General features: G+C 37.7%; 1 long non-coding RNA gene across 1 annotated transcript; it reads right to left on the bottom strand.

Moving 5' to 3' along the window:
* Positions 1-581: 581 nt before the first annotated feature.
* Positions 582-6,008, bottom strand: LOC112213002. The gene is made up of 2 exons (XR_002946863.2): positions 2,897-6,008; positions 582-1,897 (listed from the first exon to the last, which is right to left on the bottom strand). It is a non-coding gene; the product is annotated as an uncharacterized LOC112213002 (long non-coding RNA).
* Positions 6,009-16,153: the final 10,145 nt, after the last annotated feature.

The following is a 16,153-nucleotide window of genomic DNA, read 5'->3' as shown; positions in this document are numbered from 1 at the left end:
CGAGTATTTATTACGTATATACATATGTATATTTTTATATGTAGAAGAATTCGTGAAATTCGATAGATGAGATTACTGACAGAGGAAATACCCCAGAAACAAGTAAAAAAGAAACAAATGGCAAAAGAAACAGAAACGAAAGGTTTTCCAAGCTGACAAACAAAATAGCAATGATACTACGTGAAAATGATTCTAATTACTTGATGACCTGTTTATATCCCGGACGTCTATCTCAACGACTATACTCATGCCATATAGAAATATAGACATATACGTATACATACATACATGTATATGTGTAAATAATGTGAAAACAGGTCGAAGTGATTAGAGATGTTTACGAGTCTTTTGGTTCTTCTGTTTCTCGTCGATGCCAAAAAAAGATTTACGTATGTATATATATATATATATATATATATATATATATATATATATATCTTGAAATTTGTCATTGCAGATTAAACTTCGGCACGTACGTTAAGTCGCTGTACGAGTTCGCTGCTATTTCCAACGATTATTTCGATTATTCCTAATTACACTCTCCCTCTTCTTTCATACGGTTTTTCCTATCTCGTGTTCTTTTTTACTTCTTTTTCCTTACGTCAATCCAACGTGCCATCGTCTCCTAGTAAGTAACATTAAGACTATACAAAACGAATTTGAGTTACGTAAAATGTAGTGGCTTGATTCGTGTAAAAGAAGAAGCTTAGCTGTCTCCTCCAATCCATTGTATACCTTAATCTCGTAGCAGCTCAGTATTTATTAGTCAATTATCAGTGTCACTAGTCAATAGGGGGCGAAAGAAGGAAAAGGAAAAATAGAAGAAAGAAAGACAAGAAGAAGGGGAACGAAGAGAATCACGCAGATATATTGTGGAATTTTGTTGAGTCGAGTTGAACGAAGAAAGCGATATCCGGATGTCATATCTCTTTGAAAGTATGTAAAATGTATGTGTATATATAATATATGTATAGAGAACACATGCATATGTATATGTATGTACACATAGAGAGTCCTATAATGTGCCCTTATAAACGATATCCCACCAGAACGAGAGAGAAAAAATTGAAAAAAATAAAGAGAAAAATGTTGATCTACGTTTTTTATGAGTACTTAGTTTTTACCTCGATATACATTATATAAAGTAAAATAAGAATGAAATGAAAAGGTATGTGTATATATATATGTGTGTGTTATGTACATGTATATGTGCTGTATACATATTCAACATTCACATTCGCAATGGCGCAAGATTTTTCAATCACGTTAAATGTAGGCTGCTCCTATGATTGTAAAAGAGAATTAAAACAGGGAAAGAAAAAAGAACGAAACGATATGGAACAGAAGTAAAATTGCAGAAAATAAACATTGTTTATAAACTGTGCACAACTATATTCTCTTTTTTCTTTCTTCCTTCCATTTGATTTCCACGCTTCCGTCTCTCCCGTCCTTTCTTTTGTCGATCGTGGTAATTGTAAAAAAAAAAAAAAAAGAAAAATCGTAACGAGAAATTGACTGTGCCGTAACTTATTTTTTAACGAACTTACAAATATAATAATCGACGTTACCGGTATCGTTTAATAATAAATTCAACGATGGTTCTTGAATCGTATTCCCCTTTTTTCAATTTCAAAACAAATTTAATGTACGGAAATTTGTTATCGATGGTTTCTCTATAAAATTGGAAAGTTTATTTGAAAGAGGAAAGGAATAAGAATGGGTAGAAAAATTGTTGACGAACTGCGCAAGGGTTATTAAATGCATTACGCGCTTATTCTATACGTAACTCGGACTCCCATTGCAATTCTATGAATTGCAACACGCATTCCACGATATCTCGTGCCACTTTGTGTCGGTATTTTGCTGTTTATAACCTTTGATTTCCGGTCTTATCGAGCTGCAATTAAAACTGTTTTGAAGAACATGACAAATGCGAATAGATCGAAGGGGTTACGGATAACGATAATTAAATCGGCCGTTACTGGAGGCTAGATGCACTTGGAAATCTGGCGAAATTCATGTCGATACCAAAAATAGACAAAATATACTTTGAGTTTTAGAACTTTCCTTTCATACAAACTTCTTAAAATCAGTGATTTTTTCAATTGATTTCAAGTTACAACTATAACGTTTCTATCATAATATTTTGTACTCCGTGATCCAAATGGTTTAAATGAAAAATCGGATGTCGTATCAGTACGATAATGTTGATTGCTTAATTTATTGATATGATCTATAGATTTTTCATTGGACCAATTAACTGAGGATACTATTGCTGAATAATAAATTTTACCGAGGTTTGATGAAACGTTTGAGGCAATTATTGTCATAAGGTATTAGAAGATAAGATATTACGATAATATTTATTACATATCGTATATAGTCTCGAGAAACAATTTAATTCGACGATTATTATACATTCATGTATTCATATTTATCATAAATAATTTTAAAAGATTCGATAAACCATACCGATACGATGCTATCGGAATTGGACGAAATTGTGAATTATTTAAGGACCAGTCCAAATGAAAAAACTACCAAGACCACTAGAAGAGAATGATCAATGACACGAGCATGATTTCAAAGACTACCAGATAGTATATAGTATCATGAAAAACACAAAATATTATATAACGAACTTATCGTTCAATCATCTTTTCGAAAGGATGGTAGACGTATATGGATTAAATGAAAATAAAACAAGAAACATCAAACATAAAACATACAAAATATAAGTACACAAATAGTACGCATAATAAACGCGTGCATCCGATACTATTCATCAAATATATAACATAATAGTTATACACGTAACTTGCAAATAAAATCACAGAAAGCATCAAATACCTCATAGTGTCCAATGCAGTCATGCTCGAATGAAAAACGTACTTACTTACAAGCTTCTCGAAGCAACGGCGTACAATGGCACGCTTTGAAACGTGGGTCACGCCAATCTTGCTCGAAATATCCAAATATTTTCATTAGAGGTGAACGATGCCGGCAGGAAGAGGGTGGGCCGTGCGATTTTCACGGTCGTTGAAGAATCGTTTTCAGGGTTCTTTTTCACGAACAAACGGAAACGTATAGGGAGAGAGAGAGATAGAGAGAGAGAGAGAGAGATGACGACAGTATTTATTAGCCACTAGTAGCCGATGTGCATGCCTTGGAGGAGCCGGTCAATGCGGCACTGCCGTATAAAAAGCCGGATTACACGGTGTCCATTTCAGGGTGTACAAGAAGCTGGTGTTTGCGGTAAGTCTTCCACGTAGAAGAGCCTGGCCCTCGGCCGTGTACAACTCGGTCGAAGCATTATCTTCGCTGTTTTGCCGATTCAATTGTGTGTGCGAAGAAAGGCGGCGTTTAACAAGAGTTTAATAAAAGGCAAACAGCGGGGTCGTCGGTTTTCCTCGTCCTTGTTCTTCAACGTTTATCCTCTCTCTCTCTCTCCTTTTTTTCTCCCATCTTACTCTGTTCCCTCTCGTCGATTCACTTGGATCGCTTTTCCTTCATCGTTTCTCTGTTTCTCATTTCATCTTCGTTGGATTCGCTCGGTTTTTCTTCCTCCTTTCACGGTTCCTCTTGCTCGAAGGGATTATGTAGCCGGGCAAAACACGAAGCTTCAAAGATCGAGAGAGAGAGAGAGAGAGAGAGAAAGGGAGAGGAAGAAGTAGGAAAAGAAAGATTCGGAAAAAAGAATCGCAGCTGTCACGCACGGGTGGTTCTATCGAAAACTGATTCGTTCTTTGCTCGTTCTTCTATCTTGCTCTTGGAAATCCGCGCGGATAGACGCATTTTCGTTTGGAGCGCGCACGCACGCAGCTGAACCTCCCGTTCGTTCGAAGCGTGCCCCCGGTCACGAAAGAGAAGAAAGGGCCTTTATAATTTGGATTTATGCGTGTAATGTGGTACACTATGTGAACCTAAGAGGCAGAACGCCGAAGTATTTAACGATAGAGGTATAAGTACAAAATAATTTCCGTATGCAAATATCCTATATTCTACGATACAGTTCACGATCTCTGACAAAGCAAGGATATTAAACAGAATGGAAATTCATACCGTTGCGGTAACGACAGAAATTCAATAATAATCTCTCTGGATTATTTCATTCTTATTTGTATTCTATATTCTACGAGATAGATACACGTTTGGCAAGATAAGATAATCGTAACAGTTTCAATGTAACTACATTTGAATTAGAGATCACGTAATTCTAAAATATTTAATGTAATACGTATTCCAGTTTGTTCTACGATAAACCTATTGATAATTATTATTACATAAAATTTAGCAACTACGAATTGAAGCGAAATACGATTACTCTCTACCTTCTTCTATACTCTGTATCAATCTATACGATGAATTATATTTATCATGTACGACTTAGAAAACGTAGAACTTAACGCGAAATATCCGAAAAGGAATTTAATTTAACGTTATTACGTCGGTCGTGTAAACATCTGTCTCGCGGCAAAACAGCAAAGGGTAGGCAAAGTAAGTCAGTAACTCAGTAGAAATCCGCCGGGGGCTAACCGGATCGATCAACTCTGATGTAATTATCCAAACGTTGAATTTTTTATCGTGGTGAAACAATAACGTATTTTCAGGCCAAACAACATCGCGGTACCGAGACGCGGAAAGCGGCGGAACAGCTCCGCCGCGTTTCCCTCGTCTGTTTCTCTTTTCTTTCTCCCTTTCTCTCTCTCTTTCTCTTTCTCTTTATCTCTGTTTACGTAACGTGTAATAGAATAATCTGCGTTACGAGAGTGCCACCGCGGGGCAAACGACGTTCACATCTTTGTTTTTCGCTCAGAGATTCGCGCGCTTCCGAGGACATTTCAACCCGATAACGCGTTATCCGGCCTGATTTTTCCGTACGGAATAATAACAATCACAACCGGGAAAATCCTTCCTTTTTTTCCCCTCTCTCTCTTCTCTTTTCCTCCGATATTCTCGCGAAACCGTGAATATGGATTACTCTCCTCTGATCGATAAAAGGAAAATGTGTTTCCTCTTGGGCGATGATACTGTTTTTCGGGCGGAAAGAAAGGAATTGGTTTTGTACTGGTTTCAAGTTTCTTCCGTTTTGTAAATAAATCGTAACACGATTTGGAAAATTGTTAATGAAAGTAAAATGCTTCTTAATGAAATGATATGAAGAGAAACGTTTGAAGCTGATATTTGTATAAATGAATTCGTATAACGCAAAATGTGCATATATCTCACAATATTCATAGGTTTTATCGCATACTGTAATTTTGATTTGTAATTTTCTTATAGAATGACTTTTGCTGAGCTACAGTGACTGCTGTATGATTTTCAGTATACTTTACTATTCTATATATTTATTATATTACATATTATATTCTGCAGAGAATTATCCATTATATATGTATTATATTCTATTATGCATATAGAGGGTATCCCATTTAAAATTTCGCACGCTATTATTTCCCAAACTACAGCTCGCTTAAAATATGTTGCAAATAAAACTTACCCTGTTCCGGGAAGGTCATCTTACGTTGATCGCAAATCTTCTCCAGGTGGACGTACTTTTAAGATAATCTTTGTGATTTTTATACGGAACTAATATATTTTTATTTAAATAGACGTGTAGCCCGTTCTATGGCGAATTCGCCGAATTTCGATATATTGGTGTTCTAAGGTCATTTAAGATTATTTTTTGCAGTCCAAAACTTACCTCCGTCCAAAAAAATTGTTTTTTATCGCGCGTATTCAGAAGGATGTTCTTGGACGTCAATACAATTATTTACTCTATCCCTAAATAACATTTCGGAAGTGACAGAACTAATTCTCCCAAATTCATCACATTCTCTCAAAGCCACAAGCATATCGACAATTTCGCTAGGTGTATAGCGAGCCATCGTAAATTAAATCGTTATTGAAAAGCAGCTCACTTAATACTATTTGCAATAACACTGATTCCCTCGAAGCAACTGTGACACAAAATGGGGATATCTAGCAGGAGATTATCCCCCGTCTATAATTAAACATAACGATATATCACATCATTAGTGTGATATCGATTCATATTAACATCCGAATCTACGCAATACGTATTCTGGGAAATGAAATCTTGATGACATTCAGCGAAGGTAATAGGTTGAACGATAATAAATAACCTACAATGACCTTAAATGATCTTGGGAACGAAGCGAGTTACATGCTCACTTAAATAAAACATACAACTCCGTATAAAAAAGCAAAGGTCACCTTGAAATCTCGAAACCACAAGATTCGTGATAAATAATTGCGTGAGGAACTTCAGATGGGACGCTCTGTGTATATTATGCTTTAGAGAAAATACTGCACAAGTATGGTATATATATATATGTCTAAAGGAAGGTAATATTTTTAATATACAGGGTGTCCCACTAGCGTCCCAGCTAAAGGTGGACTCTTAAGTATCTCCTTTATTTTTAATGAAAAATGTTTATAGCACGAATTAAACGACGACGAGTGAAACGAAGAAAGAGCTCTCCATTTACTCGTGTTCCTCTCAATTTTTTCAAGCTCGTGGACATATTTTTCTGTTGGAATATGCCTGTTATACGAAAGAATAGAACGTAGTAAGCGGTTAAATACCATTGAAACCAAATGAAAACCATTGAAAAGTCATAAATGTATAAATAATTTAAGAATGATTCTATATAATAGTTTTATCTAAATTACATTATTCATTTTCTTTATACAAAGATCGATTTTCATAAGACGAACGTGATTAAGTACGAAATACTTTTATTGGCTGGAATAGACACTGCGAGAATGGTACACCGGCGTAAAGTTTTCGGGAGGGTCTTTAGGGCTGCAAAGAATAAGGTAATCCAGCACTACATGGAAACCACATTGCGCTTTGGAAAGCACAAGTCGTAGAATCAACAAATCCGCCGGGATTAGATAACATCCCTTGGGATTGCTGGCCCTTCGTTTATACTCCACCGAATCCTGAAGGGCCCGTCTTGTTGTCCCATCGGGTTATTGGTATCACTTAACGAAATCCGCGCCGAAATAGCTTTAAAAGCCCTGCCACCGAAGTTATAAAATTCGATTCGGTTTCTCAAACCGTATCGTCGTATATCCAAGAAAAAAGCTAATTTTGTAAGAAAATAGATTTCAAAATCTTGTATATATTGTTTGTGAATCATTGAATTTATAAATTACATTCTATCTTGACCTCGGTTTTTTATTATTTTTACCGATTAATTTCAAATCAAATTCCAGGAATTTTCCTTATTCGTATACATTTATGTAAGAAAGTGGGACAAAGTTTATATAATTCTAATTCTCTTATATATCTGTTTCTACGTTTGATACTGTGGCTATAAGGAAACCTTAAAACGTCAACGCGCGATTGGAAATTCTGACATTTAAAATATTAAATCCTCTGCATCGGACCATTATTGAAACATTACCTTTCGAATAACGTAACGTAATCAATAGAATATAATAAATATAATAAACAGGAGATATTCTTCCTCACAAAGGAAACGCGGTTATAATTATAAAACACGATGAAAATAGTAAATAATCCTGAGATTGCACAACTAGTTTTCTCCACTTCTAAGTTATCTCCATATCGAATGACTTCAGAAATATTTCCGATTGAAAACAATTTCAATAGACTTTGGAGAAACGTTAACATATTCTATCACATGCTATTCTCCTTTAAAACCACTTATCCTTTTTGCAATATCAATCAAGCATGGTTATCGAGCAGCCCCATGTACGAACGGAAGCATCGACCGAGCGGCTCGATTTCGCTCGATTCCCAGGTAACAACGAAACGCCTTGTATATTCGACAAAATCGAAGTTGATTTTTCCGCCGCTATAAGGCCATCACAGCAACGCTTTTTTCATCCATTTTCTTCCCTCACCCCCGTCTATTTTCAACTCCCCTCCCAGCCTCGATCAGCGTTCGTTATGCTTTCTTTTATTCCCGACGCGTGCATACACTGCTTCGCGTTTATTATTTTTTTTTAGCGTATTTTTTTTTTTATTTTTTTGGCCATCTCGTTCGACCGAGCTACTAAAAAGGAATAGGTGAAAACTGTTAATTGGTTCCGCGGTGAAAATACGACGGCGGTGGCCGCCGGCCGGCACAGCTACAATTTAAGCAGCCCCAACGTACTGTATGTGTGCGGCTGTGTGAGTACGTGTGTGTATGCGATCATGTGCAACGCGTATCGAGTGCACGCGTGCTCGCCACGAGCGTCAAGGCGTGTATCGTGCCAGCATGTCCGTCCAATTATGGAAAATTAATTGGCGATCAGTGACTCGGGGCGATGGAAACATAGTTCAGCGTCGAATAAACTTCCTTTGTATTCCGATCAGCCTTTGACAGTAGTGTAATAATTAAAGTAATTAACGTACGAGCCAATAAATTCGCGATCGTGCCGCGTCGCAGCGTGCACACGCGCGAGCCATCGCGAACATCATAAACAAATTACGGCCGTGCGAACGAGCGGCTGTTCACAAGACGTAGCTTCTTTTCTCTTGCTGACGAAGAGGGAGGGTAAGACTCGATGCAAGTTGGAGTTAAACGATGGGGTTAAAAGTGGAAACCTCTCGGGAAGTGGGGAAGAAAGAAACCCTTGGAAATGGGTATTAGAGTTCTTGAGTTTGTTTCTTTTTTTCAGACTCATTTAACAATTCACGAAATATTTCTCTGATTTTCATACGCACATGATCGTTAACAGTAAGATATTATCAAAGGGTAGAAAAGATTCTTTTTTATTAAGAGGAGAGGATACATAGAAATTCAAATTGACTTTCACCAAATTCTTATCTTATGTAATGCAAAAATGATTATTGAAACGATTATTTATAATCGAATTGATTTAACTTCCACATACAATCTCCTTATACTTAAAGGTATTCATTTGTATTAAAGTATTAAATAATTATGTTCAGCAAGATATGAATTTCCATGAACATCCACGGTGCAGTTTCGATAAATGGAAAGAAAATTTTCCACTGTACGCTTCAAGCTCGCTGATTGTTCCAGCTTTATAAGCGTTTCTTTCAGTCAAAGCGGCTATCTTCATCCACCGAGCGCAAATATTTACATCCTGTAACCAACTATATAAGCTAATCCGCGGAGATCTCTACGCCAATGTCACAGACTTTCCCGGTTAGATTCTTTCCGCTGCATTTGCGGCGTCTTTGACTACGGAGAACCGTTAGAATCGCGCGAGTATACGATTTTCCTGGCTAAGAACAATATTTGCGCTATACGTTAAGAGAAGCACGAGGTTTCTCTGGGTGTGCAGGCCGTCAACAGATATCCTGGAAGAAAACGTTGCGCGATTATGGCATCTGAAAAATATTTGCGCTGGCCCGCTAATGCTCTCACACTTTACGGATTTCTTTGACCGGTTCTGCGATCGATGTGCTTTACTGCGGCGTCGTTGTTTCCAAAATTTCTTTAATCTTTCTCTTTTTCACAGCACGTCTTATCGGTTGTGGTTTACCTCGCTGGAAGATAAATAGTCGGTATGAAAAGAAAAGAAAAGAAAGAAACGTATGGAATACTTCTCGATGGTTTGAAAACGTTGAGACTTTGACAAACAGGTTTACAACGCTGACCATTAACTACATCGAATTTATCGCTCGCGAAATATGAACCGGACAACGATCTCGGTTTGGCAATATGACGGTTGGTTCTCGTTATTTGTGACGTAATGTTCGTATATTATTATATGGATATGTATTTAGACGCGGATGGTTGAATCAGTCGAAATAGATTTTAAAATTGTAAGAAAAGCATATTATTTCTATTTCAAATTCTCGATATGAGAAACTGAATTTTATATTACAGTGGAATGACAGTTTTCAAATAACGTGTTTGAAAGTCACGTATTCCAACTCTTAGAAATATCCTTCTAGTTTTATAATCGATTGAGCTTTAACTTTATTCTCTATCGCGATATGTTTTCACGACTGGTAGGAATATAACGAGCTTTTTATAACAATACGTGCAGAATATTACTTTATCAGAACTAACGATGGACTTCCAAAGCTTGATTTTACCTTGATTGTACGTGCACATTCAAATCGCCAGCAACAGCTCTAAAATCGATCGAATTACCGTTATACTATAGATTAATAATTATTTTTTGTACAAAATCTATTTCCGTAGTTTTTCCAAATTTCATAATCTCTAATTTTATTCCAGAAATACGTAACATGCTTCATACAAAGATACAATTATTAGAATTAATTTAGAATCGCTCTATATCTCCTATTTTAAATTATTCCACCCTAAATTATCCTCGTATCCTTGCAAACACAGCTGTTGCCAAAAATATACGAAGCAATTTATTCGTTCCTGGAAATTCACCCCTTCCGTCAAATTCTGCAAAGGAATCAGACTTGACAAAATATGAAATAACCACTTTCACGGCTGATCAATACCAAGAAAAAAAAAAAGGAACGTTCCTCTCCAACATTCTTTACATTCGTGACGTCTCTAGTATTTCATTTTACTACTCGATTCAAAAATTCCATACGAAGGATTATCGCAGGACTCATCGGTTTTCACTTCGATCCTTAAGCCTACCAGTCAGATCACCAGGTCCAACAAAGTTCTCGTACCAGACTTTAAGCATAGCACATTCTACGAAGCAGTAGTAAGGAAGATAGAGAGAAAAAGCTTCCTCTCTATATAGGGTGTCTCGACAGTCATCGTACAATAGACAAGGAATCGGTTCTACGTGAAAAAATAAATGAAAAATACGGAATGAAATTTTTTCATTCGACGCGGTTCTTCGTTATTTTTAGTATATGTGAACTTGACTAATTATCGGCTCGGTATGAATAATCAACGAGTAAAAGGTTATTCTAAATACATGTAAAAATCAGTGAAAAATTAAGATAAACTTTATCCGCTTAAGGTGTTTCTATTATGTCTGAGATATTGTATCTAGGAAGAAATTTCTTGGCTGCCTGTACTTTCTATGCGCGTACGCTGTCAAATAATTCGGCAATAGCCACAACGGTAATTTCACGTTATAATATACGGCATTTTGAATGCTGCAATTACCGATATTACACGTTTCACGTTACTTTTAAAACGTTACTCGAAAACGTTCAGGTGGCTGGTCAATTTTTCTCTAAAAAGAGATTCTTCTAGAAATTTCACGCGTGATAGTTTTTAACAACTTTGTAAGAACGGCTTCTCTGTAATTAATCAAAGAGTAAGTTTTACAACAGCTTGCTGTTAAATACATATAATAACCCGTAAAACGGGTTGCGTTTGAAAATTTTCAGCTTTCAGATTTCGGCTCTGTAACAATTGGATCGTGTATAATATACTAAATAGGTGATATACTAAATAACGCTTCGTCGATATTTCAAAGAAATCGTAAGAAAGTCGATTTACAAGAAAGTAACGTTTAAACGGGTTCTGGATAAATCTTAATTTTTTTTATCAAAAAAAGTCTATTAAAAAAAGATTTATTCCATATTTCCAACGTGACCTCTTCACGTAGAATGGCCTTCCTTGCCAATCGTAGATTTGACGACGATTGTCAGGACACCCCGTATACGAGCAGCGAGCGTAGATGAGAATAACAAAGTGGACGTGGACGAACAGTTTGGTACCAGCGGATAATTCGCAGGCTCAATTTCCGTTGGCTTTTGCTTGCCAGGTTTTTCTCTCTGCTCGATTATTTCCCCACCTAAAGAGGCAAGAAGGCGTCCAGTCAAGTGTAAGCTGAAGTAACGAGTACACGCGAAACGTTTATTTCGGGAGCCGGTCAGCTACAACAACTCGGCACCCCCCCAGGTTGGGATCACGAAATCTCAACAGTGGGAATAAAGAGAGAACATCCACTTAGCACGCCGCTTAGACGTGAAAACATCTGTATTGTCACTGTATTAACATGGAAATTGTAATCTCTCGCGTGGAAGCGTCTCCCGTGGAGAAAACTTTTTAAAACCGAAGAAATTCTTCGTTCTTTTCTTCCCCCTGGCTTCTATCTTCCCCAAATGGTGGAATCACTGTAAATAAGAAACGAAGCCCATAGCCGTCGAAATTGGAGATTCAAAGACATAATGGCATAGCGCAGGCTTCGCTCGAGATATACCACCGCTCAAAAGTTTAGAAATCAAACTTTTACGGTTTATGAAAGAAGACAGCAGAAGAGATAATGGGCTTTTCCTTTTTTACTGTGTCTAGTAAGTTTATTAGAAGATTTTTGTCGAATCTTATTACTCGTACAGTCGATTTAGTGTACACTATCGAGTCACGAGATGAAAATGGAGAACTGGTAATAGGATAAGAAGCATAGTTTCTAGTACGAACTTGATTTGGATTAGAAAAACAAAGGATTGTTTTATGCAACGATGAATCAAAATTCTAGTCTTTTAGTGTAAATAAGTAATGTAAATATTATGACAAAATAATATCTAATGAGAGATACCGAGGTATGAGAGATATTAAATTAATAATGTAATAAAAATATAAATCTTATCATTTTCTTGATAAATCTAATCGTTAGGTTGAACGATCTCGAAATTTTGAGCGGCAGTGCACGTTTAACAGATGCAAGCGGAAAAATTTGATAAGACAAATGCAAAAGATTAAATTCTGACGATCGAAGTAGATTTCTTAATTTTTCCATGAATGGTAATCCCGATATTTTGAACTTCGTATAAAAATCAGAAAAACATTAAACGAACGATTCGTCATATTACTTGAACTATTAAAGAATAATGCACAACTACTTTATATTTTAAAATGAGTTCGCGGCCTGACTATAGCATCTTGAAATCAACGTTGAAATGAAACCAAGAATAAATCTTGCCGTTTCCAAATTTCACGTTTACAGAATAACATTGAGCAAAAAAACACAATTGAAACACAAATGATCCACGCTGCGTTCGATTCCCAGAAAATCTGGTCTCCTCGGAAAGAATCGATAATCCGGCAGGAAGGATAATCCTGATTCGCATAGGCAGGCATCAGCCATTGGTCCGCGCGGAGCTCGTATGTCGTCCGAATCGCGTTCTAAACTCTCCAAATCCAACGTGTCCTCCTCTCGAAACCAACCCCGAATCGCAGTGCATTTGTCAGCCCATCGTAAGAGACAACGTTTAGTATTCATTTGAACGAGTTTTCACACCTTCCTCTATTCTTAAAAAAAGAAAAGAACGAGAAGACAGCTTTTAGCCATCCTCAGTTTCTCGCTTTGCCATCTTTCTACAGCCTGGAAGGCCAAAGTCGTCGAAACTGGTAAACTAAATCACTTTCTAAGCCATCGGTGGTTGTTCGATTTGCATACGAATACCTGCACATCGAGTTAGATGAATCGAAACTGGCACTGGTGTATCTATTCGCCACGGTGCTAATGAAATTCACGACTCCGTCGTACAAAGGGAGCGTCTTCACTGGAGCATCATAGACGCTGATATTTCACAGAGCGTGTATCTCCTGGAAATCGAAACGATGTATTCGTAAACCGGTGAGTATACACGGTGTACGAGACCATGAGATCCTACGTCCCATGGATCGGGCCACGATTAACGTACGGATTAGGATTAAGGTTGGCAGAGATTTCGCTGTGGACTTCGGGATTTAAGCGTGCACGCACGGGATTTTACTATACTACCTATGGGGGAAGAAGAGGTGGCCAAGGGGGATATACTCGACAATGTCCGGGGTACGTGCGCGAACCTATGAAAAACCTTTTCACGCTCGGTTCTCCACGTATCGTGTCACGATCCTCCCCACCGTACCGCTGCTGACAACAATAACGACGACAGTCAATGCACATTACAACGGTTTTATGTTATTAATACGGACGCATTGGGCGGGATTTGAATAATTGAACAGATCTGCCGGATCAACGATTTGCTAAAGGGAGAGATGGTCATGGTATATGCTTTCTAACATACTCGTATGAAGGGTATATCGTATGTAGTTGGCATTATGTGGGTAGTCGACGAGATTCTGTGATGCTCGGTACGAGGCAAATGGATGGCTTTGTGATGAAATTTTGCCCACGATCCGTACCTACAAATATGGTTAGATAATTCATCATATTTCATGATAGAAGAACAGTGGTTCGTTTTCTGTTACAACTTTGATCGCATCGTCTTTACCGATGGCACGTGAATTTCTGCAAGGGAGAACTCTTATTTAGCATGACAATTATATTTTATATATTTTCTACTAGCTATGTAAATAGCCAATGAATCGAACTTTCTTTGTGACAAACTCATATATTTAGAGCTTTCACGAAGATTTAATATCTCTAAATTGATAATTTCCGAAAGTTTAAAATATTTATCATTTATGACGAGCGAAAAACAGATTGGTAATACTACACCGTCCAAACACCTATTGAATATCTCAATATCGGTGCTTTAACACGTGCAACTACCAATAACGAACAGAATTGTTAGTATTCTTGTTTCGTTTGTCTCGTTTGGTAATACTATTCGTAATTATTATGCGTTAGATGTTAGAGAATTTTGAAATTTATACAAGTTTAACGTTGCACTCTGTCACAGATGTATTACTAATGTATTACTAATTCGAGTCTCGCATATTTCGTTGTTTATGCAAATTAACGGACGAGAGCACGTCGGTGGCATCGAATTCCCTTCCGATAATTCGAAAGCTCGATGTAATCCACACATCAAAATCATAATATCCTCAAATCTGAACAATAGGTATTATGAAAAAATTGTTTCAGTTATACACGGTGTAGAACGGGCCAGCTTGCCAGTTTCAATCTGTGAATCAATCAAGCACGTGCGCGCACGCTTCCGAGAAAATCTGCGTTTCATCCGATGCAATGCAAACGATTCTATATCGCGAACGTGATACCCATAATACGCCAGTTATAATGCGTTATAACGTAGATTAAAAATGTTTTACTTATTTTCGTATTTCCCAATTTTAATTTACCAACCGATTGCGTTTCATATATGGCGGCATAGGACTCGTAACGGCATAAATCAGCTCAATTATTTTTCGTATAACAGCGAACACTTTACGTTTATCTATTATAAGTAGACTATGTAGCGTACGTTGATTCACTTTTCGTGAAATTTGAGCGTGTAAAAGTCTACAGAATGCGTACAACGTGCAAAAATGTGTAAAACATTCGAAGTAGAACATTCATCGTAATATTCAGTAGATGAAACAAATTTAGGTTGCGTTTCTTTAGCTATTATATTTATAAAAATGTATGAACATCGATAGTCGAATTATAAGAATACATCGTACGCTGGTAATTCACGAAAATGTCTCACAACTGTAACGAGTACGAGTACGTTATAACTTATAACGTTATAACGAGTAAAGTTACAACTTAATTAACTATGAGAGCAAAAGGATGATACTCGTAAAAGTTGAGATGCGCGACTAAATTTCAATTCGCAAGACTCGCAAGACTTGCATCACTATGATCGTATCAGTCCGCCATATAAATATAATACTCGAATACGCTATACGAAAAGCCCGTTGATCTTCGTTAAAAGGTGTCCGTACTTTGGCGAATACCGCGACAGAATTCACGAACGGCGAAGAGACACGGTACAAAGAGGCACGAAACATCCGAACAGTAATCCCCGGTGGTTACGAATACCAGCGACGGGGGAAACGTGAAATTATTTTCAGAAACAATAGCCGAGCGAATTCGATCGGTACGGAGGACCTGGTTCGAACCCAAACACTTCCGGCAGCATGATTAATTCGCGAATACGATTCGCAATGTAAACTCGGAAAGCTCTGTAATACGCGAGACACGTCGTGATTATCCGTTGTAAATACGTTTCTTCCACCATTTCCACCGGTGTGAAAACCTCTCTTTTCTCCACCCAATGCACCGTCGAAGCCCCGACGCGCGTCGACGGGGTTGAAAGGGCATTCTGCCGGGCCGTCCGACGTTCCTTCCCCCACTTTTTCAACAACCACCCCTCAAATCATCGTACTGTCGTCAGGAGATCGCACCTCCGCCTGTATCCTCCGGGAAACCATCGTTTCGGTGCCACCGTTTGCGTTCGCGTCTCCTCTATGCCTCTTTCTCTGTTCAGCTTCCTGCTTCAAGCCTCCCCCGTTCATCCCTCTGCATCTCCGCGACATCACCGCCGTGTAGGGGATGTCGAGAGGCGGAAGGG

The sequence above is a fragment of the Bombus impatiens genome, unplaced genomic scaffold, assembly GCF_000188095.3.
Source record: "Bombus impatiens unplaced genomic scaffold, BIMP_2.2 scf_0418, whole genome shotgun sequence".
In the NCBI taxonomy this organism is placed as follows: Eukaryota; Metazoa; Arthropoda; class Insecta; order Hymenoptera; family Apidae; genus Bombus; species Bombus impatiens.
This window is presented reverse-complemented; position numbering and strand designations above follow the sequence as displayed.